Here is an 11056-nt window from a genome sequence, read left to right as displayed (position 1 = left end):
ACATAATGTCCCTTGAAGGAGTTTATGGCTATAGGGTCCTATGCCTTATATTTTTATTATGTGGTTAAAATATATTACTTTATTTCACAACTCTAATGGCTTCATTAACCCTTTACATTATTTGCTATTGAAACAAGTGGAAATACAACTACATATTATGCATAAACATATTTATTAATTATGCAGAACAACTACATAATCAATTCCGTTTTTTTTTTTTTTTTTTTTTTTTTTTTTGGTTGGAATGGTAGTGTTCAATATATGAATTTTACAATATTAAATGTTTACATAAATTTGTTGACAGAAAATTAAAATAAACGTATATGAATTATAAAGTGAAGAAAAATAAATTAAACAGGGTGAATATGATGACTCAAAATTTGGCAAGAGCGTTTCAAAACTTAAGTTATGATGTCAGCAGTAAGTGTCTGTGGTAGTTTAAAAGTTTTCCTTAAGCTTTCAAAGGACTTGGGAATCACACCACGAGCTCCAATAAGAAGACCAATCACCTGAATGTTTTCAAGCTGGTATTATGCTTTGAAGTAATCAACTGTTGGCAGATAAATGTTGATCTTTTCTTGATTGACATCCTCCGGCTGGATACTCCCCGTTTCAATCCTTATGGTAGGATAATTTATATAACCTTTCTTGGTAGTCTGGGAATACGCTATAAAGTCAATACGTCTAGAGGAGCCATTAGTAGCAAGGCAAAAAACTTCCTCTTCTACTGTCCAATACTTTTTTTTCAAAGCAGTTGCAATTAAGGATCGAACATGATAATGTCTGGCTTTTCGGAGGAGTAAACCTCTGTTACACTGACCTTGGACGTGGGCAATGGTTTCAGTCTGCGGGCATCCATGTCTGCACCGGGATCCGTCCAAAAGGCGACCAGATACTCCTCTAACTGCTGCTAAATTGACATTAATTTTAAGGCAGATTACCCATTCAGATGTAGATAGTCCAGATTTATTAAAAATCATTGAATTTCATTGATTAGTACATGTATATTACGTGTAGCTCTGTGACGTCATCTTCCACAGCCACGCCACAGCGCATACAACATAAACTTCATTTCCCTTCATTCTGAGTTAGGGACTATGAATTCCTAAGACTGAATTTATTACTTTTCATTTTATTTTATTTTTCTTAGGATGGTAACGCAGAATACCTGCACGGAAATATCATATGTACTTCGGTACATCATAGTAATATGATACGCTTAAATAATCACGTAGTGATTCAAGACGGCGCTTATTCCGTCGGATCCCGGCCACTTGATCACTCGTAATGAGTGCACCTCTGTACATAGTGTTGGTCATTATGCTACTGACACATATTTTGTGACACAGTAGGCCTACATGAGAGTAGGCCACCAAAGGAAAAATAATACGTGGAACTTAAAATGAGAGGGATTCAATCCGACATCGGAACTAGAATCCAGTGTGGCTTAGTAGATAAAGCGTCAGCATGTAGAGCTGAAAACCCGGATTCGGGTCCCGATGCCGGTTTTTCTCCGTTCTACCCATCCTTCATCATCTGAATTTATTAGTTTCTTCATGCGAGAGGCGATTTTTTTATATTTGTTTCGCCGCCTGTTCGAACGAATCCGATGGCTGTTTATGCCATAGGAAGCATGTTTGTTTTAGGCCGGGATTACGATCGACGTTCGTTTGCGTTACGTCACGTCGCGGTGCAGTCCGTAGAAGTTCGACAAATACAAGCTCCGTGTATTTCATTACGATCAACGTTAGAATGAACGAACGCATGACGGCGTTGTTTCAACATTGCCAAGGTCAAGCTTTCACAAACGCAAAGAAACGCAAGCTGAACGTCAACCAATCACGAATCAGAAGCCCTTCATATGTGTTCATCTCTTCCTTCGTTGTAGATGCGCCATATTGCTACTGAAATATTAAATAAAATCATATTAATTAAAAATTACACAGGCTAATACGAGAAACGATCTTTGATTGAATATGTCACTTCACATGAATATATTTCCTCTATATGGCATAAAACACATTTTGTTTAAAATTAAACACTATAGGCAGAAAACATGAAACTCTTTATAACACCTAATTCAACAATTGTATTTCGTATCTTTCCGTAGCCTAATGGTCAAGGGACTGGTCGTGGTGTAGATGGGCTCCGGTTCGAGCCTTGGTTAAACTAATTTTTTTTATCTTTTTAATAATTTATTTACATTATTTTAGATACATTATTTTATTTTAACCCGAAATAAAGGGGTTTTTACCTCATAAATAATATATTCCTAATTCGCACTAGTCCAGCTATTTAGTAGGGAAGACTGTTGTACTTTCAGCATAGTATAGCTTTGAACATTTTTTTTTTTGCTACCCAGAGGACTCGAACTGAAGCAGATTGTAGAGAGAGTCGCTCAGTAGCTCTGGTCGTAATTTCGGTTTGATTTATTGCAAAGTGTGAGTTCTGTGGACGGAACAATCTTTTTAGTATCAGAAGTAAACATTTCGTTCATTGATATATGTTTCTAACACAAAACCAAGAAGTAAAATCTCAGTCAGAGTAAGCCTTAGTGCCCCAACTTACAAAAGGGTATATTCCAAGGTACAGTTTCCCTGAAAAAGGATGAGACGATTGAGTATTCCTAAGTCTCAGATGTGAGACACTGCGCATGATCGGAGACCAGAGCACTGATACACAAGATAACGAATATTGAGTTACTTAAATTCAGACTATTTGGTTTGTTACTAGCATCGTTCCGAAATTCACTTCAAAAACTGCAAAAAATATGATAATATTACGTAAATAAAAGATAAATATATACATAAATCGTGTAGTTAAATCGACAATGGACCTTCATGACTAGATCGACACTCCGCACAGAAAGGAAAGCTTTCATGTCGTTTCAATAGCTCAGACGGTAAGACTTCTGCGTGTTGTGTAGAAGAGTGCGAGTTCGATTCTTAGTCTATACAACGATTTTTTTTTTGTCTTAATAACGTTGAAATAGCTAAGTAACGTTGAAATAGAGTTTTACAAAGTCCTGAGATTAAGTGTTAATGATCGCAAACAATACAAAATTACAAGTTATAATATTATAAACGTTAATCTAATGAATGCATTTATACACACACATATACAATGTAAATGCATATATATTAAAAACTAACAATTAAAATGAAATTATAAAAATATATTTAATAATAGACAAACTTTTACAAAGGTTTAGAGTCCTTAGGCTATGTAATTTGTTGAGTAATTATTACAATATTTTATTAATAGCTTTCCCATATGTGTAAGAAATGCACTCGCACAAAACAATTTTTGTTAAAAGTATGGCTTTAGATTATTTCATTCTCACACCTTCAGTTAATTTTAACTATTTTATCTACGTGTTTGCAATAGTGTTTAATTTAGTATGCATTCAATTTTATTCATGTTATGATTGAATGGAAAAGCACTGTTGCAGTTATTGACTAATTACATATATTAATACTAATTATTAAATGCATCTGTTAAGTAACCAATTGCAGTATCTTTTGCAAAATCTTGAATGTTTAAGTTGTCAATAATATTTCTGTACTATATACTATAATACGTTAAAAGAATTTGAAATAGATTTGGGATCCTCTACTTTATAATCATTGGTTTTAGTGAAAAAATATTTTCTTTCTTAGGATATCTACAAGTTTAAATTTAATAATATTCCGATAGATTTAACTGCATTATCTGAATTTTGTACTTTTCTATTCAAATATATTCTATTTCCCTCTTTCATAATTTTTGATAAATTACACTGTACTCCTTGCAGTATTTAAGAACATGAGGATCATTACATTGCAACTCATTACATATAGATTCTTCTTTTTAATACATGAGATTTTGAAGTCCCTGCGTTATCTACATGTTTTTACTTTTGAATTTTTTCACAACATTGAGTGGAGAAAATCCACTGAAGTGATTATGAAATTAAGTGAAAAATGCAATACATTAACTCTTAATATCAGTAGTACCAGTATCATATACGTTTTTCCAAGATTCATTTTGTAGACATAAATGTAAATAATCATTAGATACAAAATTTACGATCCTTTCTTAGTTTTTAAATTAATATTTTGAAATTGTTCAGTGACATTGGAAACACTTAGGATTTGTTTATCATGTTCAGACAAGCCATTGATTATAGGTTCTGTCGAATAGGAATTCAGTCTAATTCTGTGTACAAAACATGTATCAATGGCTGTGCTACTTCAGCTTAGATTTAATTTGATTAGTTTCGCAACAGTGGACTTCCTGTTATATCCTGTTATTTAGATATTTAATTTAGGGTTGATTTATTAACTCTTACTATGCAAGATGCCTCTTATTTCAATAATTCTATATCACGTTAAATAGTCATTGTCTACACTAAAGTATTATCGTCATCCCTCATTTCTCATCGTAATGGCGAACCGACGTGACATGAGACAGCGAGTTATAGCTCTAGTTGAGGCTGGATATGGGGCTAGATCTGCTGGCCGTTTGGTCGGTGTTCCTGGAAGTACAGCCGCGAGGTGGGTTATCGTTACCAAAATTTAGGGGAGGTCGAAAATCGCCCTATTCCTGGGCGTCCGCGGATTTCTTCATTGGAAGAGGATGCTCTCTTATTGGAGACAGTTCGACAAGACCCCTTTCTGACTGCTAACGAAATAAGAGCAGCATCTAACTTTCCCGGCTCTTCACAGACTGTGATCAGCAGGTTGAGGAACCGCGGTATTAGGAGCCGGAGGGCTGCGCAAATGGAAATATTGGGGGAAGCACAAGCTGTCGACCGTCTTGCCTTCGCTACCAATCGAGTGTATTTCGATTGGAGAAATGTAATTTTCTCCGACGAAACAACCATCTCGAGTGATTACGAAAGTCCTGTCCGTGTCTATCGTGAGGATGGTCTCCGACATGACCAGCGCTATGTGCACCGACGTGAAAGATCGGGGCGCTTTAGCATATCGTGTTGGGGGTGGATGTCTTACGATGGACCTGGCGTTATAGAAGCATCTATGGCCGGTTTAATGCGGGAACTTACGAGCACATTCTGGAAAATATATTCCTTCCCTCCGCCCGAGAACGTTTTCCCGAAGGAACATTGCTCTTCCAGCAGGATAGCCATCCCGTGCACTATGCTGCAAGCATTTAAAGATGGTTTCAAAGGAGACCCGAGATCGAAATCATTAATTGGCCTCCGAAGTCACCTGATTTGAATGTCATCGAAAATTTATAGGTGGAATTGAAAAAGAGAAGGATAGTCCCTATGCCCACCGACGCCCTCGAAATCGAGACGAATTGTGGGATCAAGTTGTTGACACCTGGGAAGATCTCGCCGGGGATCAGAACTTATTTCACAATCTCGTGACATCCATGCCGGATCGACTTAGATCTGTAATAGAAGCTGATGACATGTGGACAAGATCTTAAGTTAACAGGTCTCTTTTTGTTTCTTATGATTTTTGTTTGAGGAAGAATGCTTTTAACTTCCAAGTAAGTTTTATTTTTTTTTGACGAGGTTCAGCCAACTTGTAAAACCCAGAAATTGGGCATAAATTATTCCATATTTTTCGACAAATTAGACAGTTGAGGAACTCTGAACAAATTAATTACACCTCAATAAAAAAGAAGTTTTACCCGGGATCGAACACGAGACGTTTCGGTTATACAGCGGAACCAACAGGCTACTATATGAGCTACCGAGACAAGACAGTGATAGCAGCAGTCCAGAATGTAGATCCCTTAGCAGGCATTTGCCATTCGGTACAGTGAACAATGATATTTTGTGACTCGAGCTATGTTGTGAAATCCTGGCCTTAAATGGCAGTGTTCTTCGTGTTCCTTATTCTGGTCCTTGTCCTTGTTGTGGTCCTTGTAACAATTCTTGTACTATTTGTCATGTTATGTATCGTTACGTCGATATCGAGTGAACCGCGCTGTAGAACTTTAACTTCCGACGACCAAGAATCGTCTCTTTCTTTTTAAGGGTAACTGTACGTGAATCTGTTGTACCTTCGAACACATTACACATCTCTTTATTTTATTTTTCCTCCTTAATAGGTCTGTAAAACAGGAAAATATATACAGGAAGTTGTAAAGGAAACTTCAATAATTATTTCAAGCATTTTTCATTTAAAATATTTCATTTCTCAAAAGTAAAAAAAAAAGGTGAAATATGTTTCAAGGTACAACAGTCTTCTCTAGTATATGGTTTTATTATTATTATTATTATTATTATTATTATTATTATTATTATTATTATTATTATTATCGTCATTCTATATTATTCTGCCGTAAAATATTTTTGTAATACCGGTAGGCCTATTTTATTTATCTCAAAGTTACCATAAAATGCAATGTTTATCATAATCAGCTGACTGACTGGCGTGTGCATTTCAGTATTCATTATGGCCGGCAGAGCGTGATACTTGTCACGAACGTCGATCATAATACACAGCCTCTGAACGTTCAGTTGCGAGCAAGCTTTGGTAGAGTAGTGAGTGTTTCAGTTTCATAAGTGACATATTAGATTTCAGTGACTTTTGTGGGAGTTATAAGCTGTAATTATTTTTGTTAAGTGTTCCTGCACAAGTTTGCGTCTATATACGTTTGACTAAGTCTCCTGATATTTATTTGATAAGAATTATGATGATAGAAAGGAAACAAACGCTTGTGATATCCTTCACCGAGCAAGATATTCCTCGACGAGAACCATATTTACTTCACGAATGGATTTATGAAGATCTCCGACTAATGGAAGAACAACTAGAGATGATTCAACTGAATGGAGTGACACGGCAAGTCTTCATTAAATGTACTTCCACTAACATTGCTGAAGAAATATTAGAAAGAACCAAAGGTGAGTTGTCGTTCACATTTTCTAATGGCCAGAGAACCAAAGTGAAAATAGAGAAAGCAGGACCCGGCATTAAATCTGTCAAAATTTATAACCTTCCTCCGGAACTTTCTAATACTAATATAAGTACTGTTCTTGAAAAATACGGCACGGTTTATTCAGTTACTGATGATTCATGGGGACAGGCTTTTAGATAGAAGATTAAGAATGGAGTGCGCACAGTTAAAATGGGTCTGAAAACGCATATCCCTTCATATATTGATGTTTGTGGATTTAAAGCCTTAGTAAGTTATGAAAATCAACCTACTGCTTGTTCATACTGTCATCAAACTGGCCATTTGCGAAATAATTGTCCTAACAAAAAAGACCTCGCGAATATGATTTCTCGTAATAAAAGTGATCAATCTGCTTGGTCTAAGTTGGTAGCTGGGACGCTGCCGGCGAGACGATCTGTGCTTCAGATGGATGTAAATAACCACGACCCTGCAGAAAGAGAGCATGATATTTCTCAACGACTGGAAGTGGATGTTAGCAAAAATAATATATCCAGCAATACGACGGAAACTAAAGCTACCGCTTCGACGTCATCAGTAAACAAAGAAGACGTATCTGAAGTTATGGATTTATCAGTTAACAGTTCAACCAAAACAACAGAGACAACGTCAGACAAAATACCCGAGAATGGCACTCCCCCACATCCTAACACCGCTTCAGCGCAGAATATTCCTTCTACGCACGATGTCAATGTCAATGTCAAGGTCAGTACACAAACTGCCTCACAAGACACGAAAGAAAGTATGCCTGTCGATCGTGTGAATTACCTTCCTATTTCTACGGTGAATCAAGAACACGGAACAGATGATTCTTATGATGCAATGTTTACGGATACGCTAATGGAGAGTGAAACGACTGATTTAATAATTCGACCGTATTTAAAGAGGCAGGTTAATTCAAGAGATCCTCGTCTTGCTAAAAAGAAACAAACCGTAACTTCCAAAGTCGAAGGGTAATAATATCATAATTAGTTGTATTATTATAAAATGCACCTTTGCCTGTGCATTTTATTTTTGATGGCACTCCCTTTAAATGTAGTGGCAACTCTGAATGTTAATCTTCTTCGCAGTAGATCTAAGCAACAGCAATTAACAAGATTTATTAATGACAATGATATCGATATTTTTTTGTTACAAGAAATAAATGTAGATAATATGCATTTTCTGGGTCCACGGTTTCATGCGATATGCAACCCTGGGGAAAATCAAAGAGGTACTGCCATTGTGTATCGCTCCAGTATTGACATTAAACAATTCGAAATCCATCCAAGCGGCAGAATAACGACGCTGCTAACAAATGATAATACGCTATATGTAAATGTTTACCTCCCGTCTGGTTCGAACAAAAGAGCAGAAAGAGAACATTTTATTACACATGAATTACCTTATTATGTAAGACATAATTTTGATCATCTATTTTTTGGTGGAGATTTTAATTGTGTGCTCCATGCAAAAGACCAAACTGGAGAATATAATCCATCGTTAGCCTTAGACCGCATGATCCTTCAACTCTGTTTATATGATGTGTGGGAAAAACTGCATGGCAACAACATTCGGTTTACGTATCATCACCTGAATGCAGCTTCTCGTATCGACAGAATTTACGTGAACGCAGCTTCAACAGATAAACTTAAAACGGTCAGTACGATGCCAGTTTCCTTTACTGACCATGATTGCGTAATGTTGAAAGTGGAAAAACTTCATCATGTACCACAGATCGGGAAAAGTTATTGCAACTGAGCTCTCAGTTATTACGTGATGACAAAATTACATAAGATTTTAAATTTTTTTGGGAGGCAGTGACTGATAGAGTGAGACGGTCTTCATCCAACATTCTTCATAAATGGACCTACATTGTTAAACCAGCTATTCAGCAGTTTTTTAAATCCCAAGGCATACAAAGGGCGCGTACTGCACGTAACAAGCTGCGCTATCATTACCAACTCCTGCAGAACATCTATCAACAACAATGTGACGGTAAAGATGTTTTTAAACAAATGCAAGCTGCTAAGAGGAGACTCAACTTACTTCAAGAGCGTGCATTGCAAGGATCCTTAACATGAAGCACAAATAGTTCTATCATTGCTGAAGAAAAATCCGCGCTTTTTCATATTGCTACAGAAAAAAATAAAGGTCAAACAAAGTTTATTCATAAGTTAAAAACACCAGATAACCAAAATATCACAGGTACCCCCTTAATATTGGAAGAATCTTTCGAATATTTTCAAGCAAGATTTCGCCATAGAGTACACTCTGAGCAAGATCAACATACCGTACTTCAATATTTGCAACGAGCCATTTCACTTGATGATCAACAATTATTAGAACAACCCATTACTGAAGAGGAAATTAGAAGAGCGATAATTTCTGCAAGTTCAAAATCAGCTCCAGGTCCAGATGGAATTACCTATACTTTTTATAAGGCTGATTGGGACTTCGTAAAAGAGCAACTCCTACAAGTGTTTAATGAAGTATTTAAGTGTCAAGTAAACTGTACGAGTTTTACGGAGGGCATTGTAATTCTTATTCCAAAAAAGCAATGTACCGGAATGATTAAAGACTATAGATCGATTACACTTCTAAATACCGACTATAAAATTGTAATGAAGATTTTGGCAAATAGATTAAGAACTCTGTTTCCTCAAATTATAGATATAGGGCAAACGTGCGCAGTGCCAGGAAGAAAGATAACCAATATTCTCTCTACTATTAGGGATTTGTTATTGAAAAAAGAGATAATATTGCTGGGTTATTGAACATAGATCTTGAGCAAGCCTTTGATAATATCAATCATTCCTATTTGTTTGCAGTGTTACATAAATTGAATATCCCTATAAAACTTATCAATACCTTCAAACAATTATATCAGAATGCATATTCAAGTGTACAAATAAACGGGTATTTTATGAAACCAATCACCTTACAAAGGTCCGTGCGTCAAGGCTGTCCAATGTCAATGATATTATCTATATGTGCATTAGAAACGCTGCTGAGGATGCTGACCTTTTCCTTGTGTAGTAACAGACAGATGGCGTCTATAACACCGGTTTATGCCTATGCCACCGATGTGATTATTTTATGCAAAGAAACAACAGATCCCCCTCGTATTCAAGAAGTGCTACAGGTAGCCTATTCCGAAGTGCGTCAAACTCTGTCTTTAATTTTACGAAAACTACTTTCATGGCCCTAACTCCAAAGGGGCAAACGATATCAACTCGATTTACTAATGTTAATGAAATGAAAATTTTAGGGATACTATTTACACCCAATGTTATGGATGTTATTGAATTAAATTGGAAGGATATTGTTAACAAATTCTGATATGGAATACAAAGACATCTCAGTCGAAATTTGAATGGTATCCAAAACGTGTGGCATATAAACACGTTTATTTTAAATAATTTCAATTAAAAACTGTTCCGGGGTCGGGTATCGATCCCGGGACCCTTCGCTTGGCGCGCGAACGCTCTACCGACTGAGCTACCCCAGGAACTATACACGACACCCTCACAAAATATGGTACATTGCGCAAGTTCTTCCGATACCCGAACATACAACTCAACAAATTGAAAAGATTTTAGGATTCTATTTGTGGAAAGGTTTCGTATTTCGTATCGCACGACCTCAGTGCAGATTGTCGATCAAGGAAGGAGGTTTACAGTTAACTACTGTAAAATCTGAATGTGATGCTCTATTTATAAAATATATATTACGCGCTGTCCACAGTATAGACACTTTCGTGTTCATATCTAACTATATTTCTTCATTTCATGCATCCAGTATGACAGGTCTTTGAAAAAACTCATCACCAGTGACGCCAAAAAATTGTTGGAAGACACAAATATTGCACCAGAACAAATAACTAAACTGATCTACAGCTACTTACAAGACCAAGTGAAGTTGTTATCGAATGTAGAATGTAAATTTCCTAATAAGAACTGGACAAAGATTTGGTCATATTTTAAAATACCATCAAGTTGGAAATGGGAGACATGCGTTAATTAATGGGATAATTATGAAGGAAGAAACTACAGTGAAACCTGCCTTTGCGGTCACTTCATTTAAACGGCCACCTGGCCAAAAGGCCAATTTTCTCTGGAACCAATTGGATTTGCCATAAGATCAATACAAATTCTCTCTTTAT

At 36.3% G+C, this 11056-nt stretch overlaps 1 non-coding gene across 1 annotated transcript; it reads right to left on the bottom strand.

The window, feature by feature from the left end:
• Window positions 1-10329: 10329 nt before the first annotated feature.
• On the bottom strand, window positions 10330-10403 carry TRNAG-GCC (transfer RNA glycine (anticodon GCC)). The gene has a single exon. It is a non-coding gene; the product is annotated as a tRNA-Gly (tRNA).
• Between the last annotated feature and the right edge of the window lie 653 nt (window positions 10404-11056).

Source organism: Periplaneta americana, chromosome 9 (genome assembly GCF_040183065.1).
Source record: "Periplaneta americana isolate PAMFEO1 chromosome 9, P.americana_PAMFEO1_priV1, whole genome shotgun sequence".
NCBI lineage: Eukaryota > Metazoa > Arthropoda > Insecta > Blattodea > Blattidae > Periplaneta > Periplaneta americana.
Note: the sequence above shows the minus strand (reverse complement) of the source record. Positions and strands in the feature narration are given on the sequence as shown.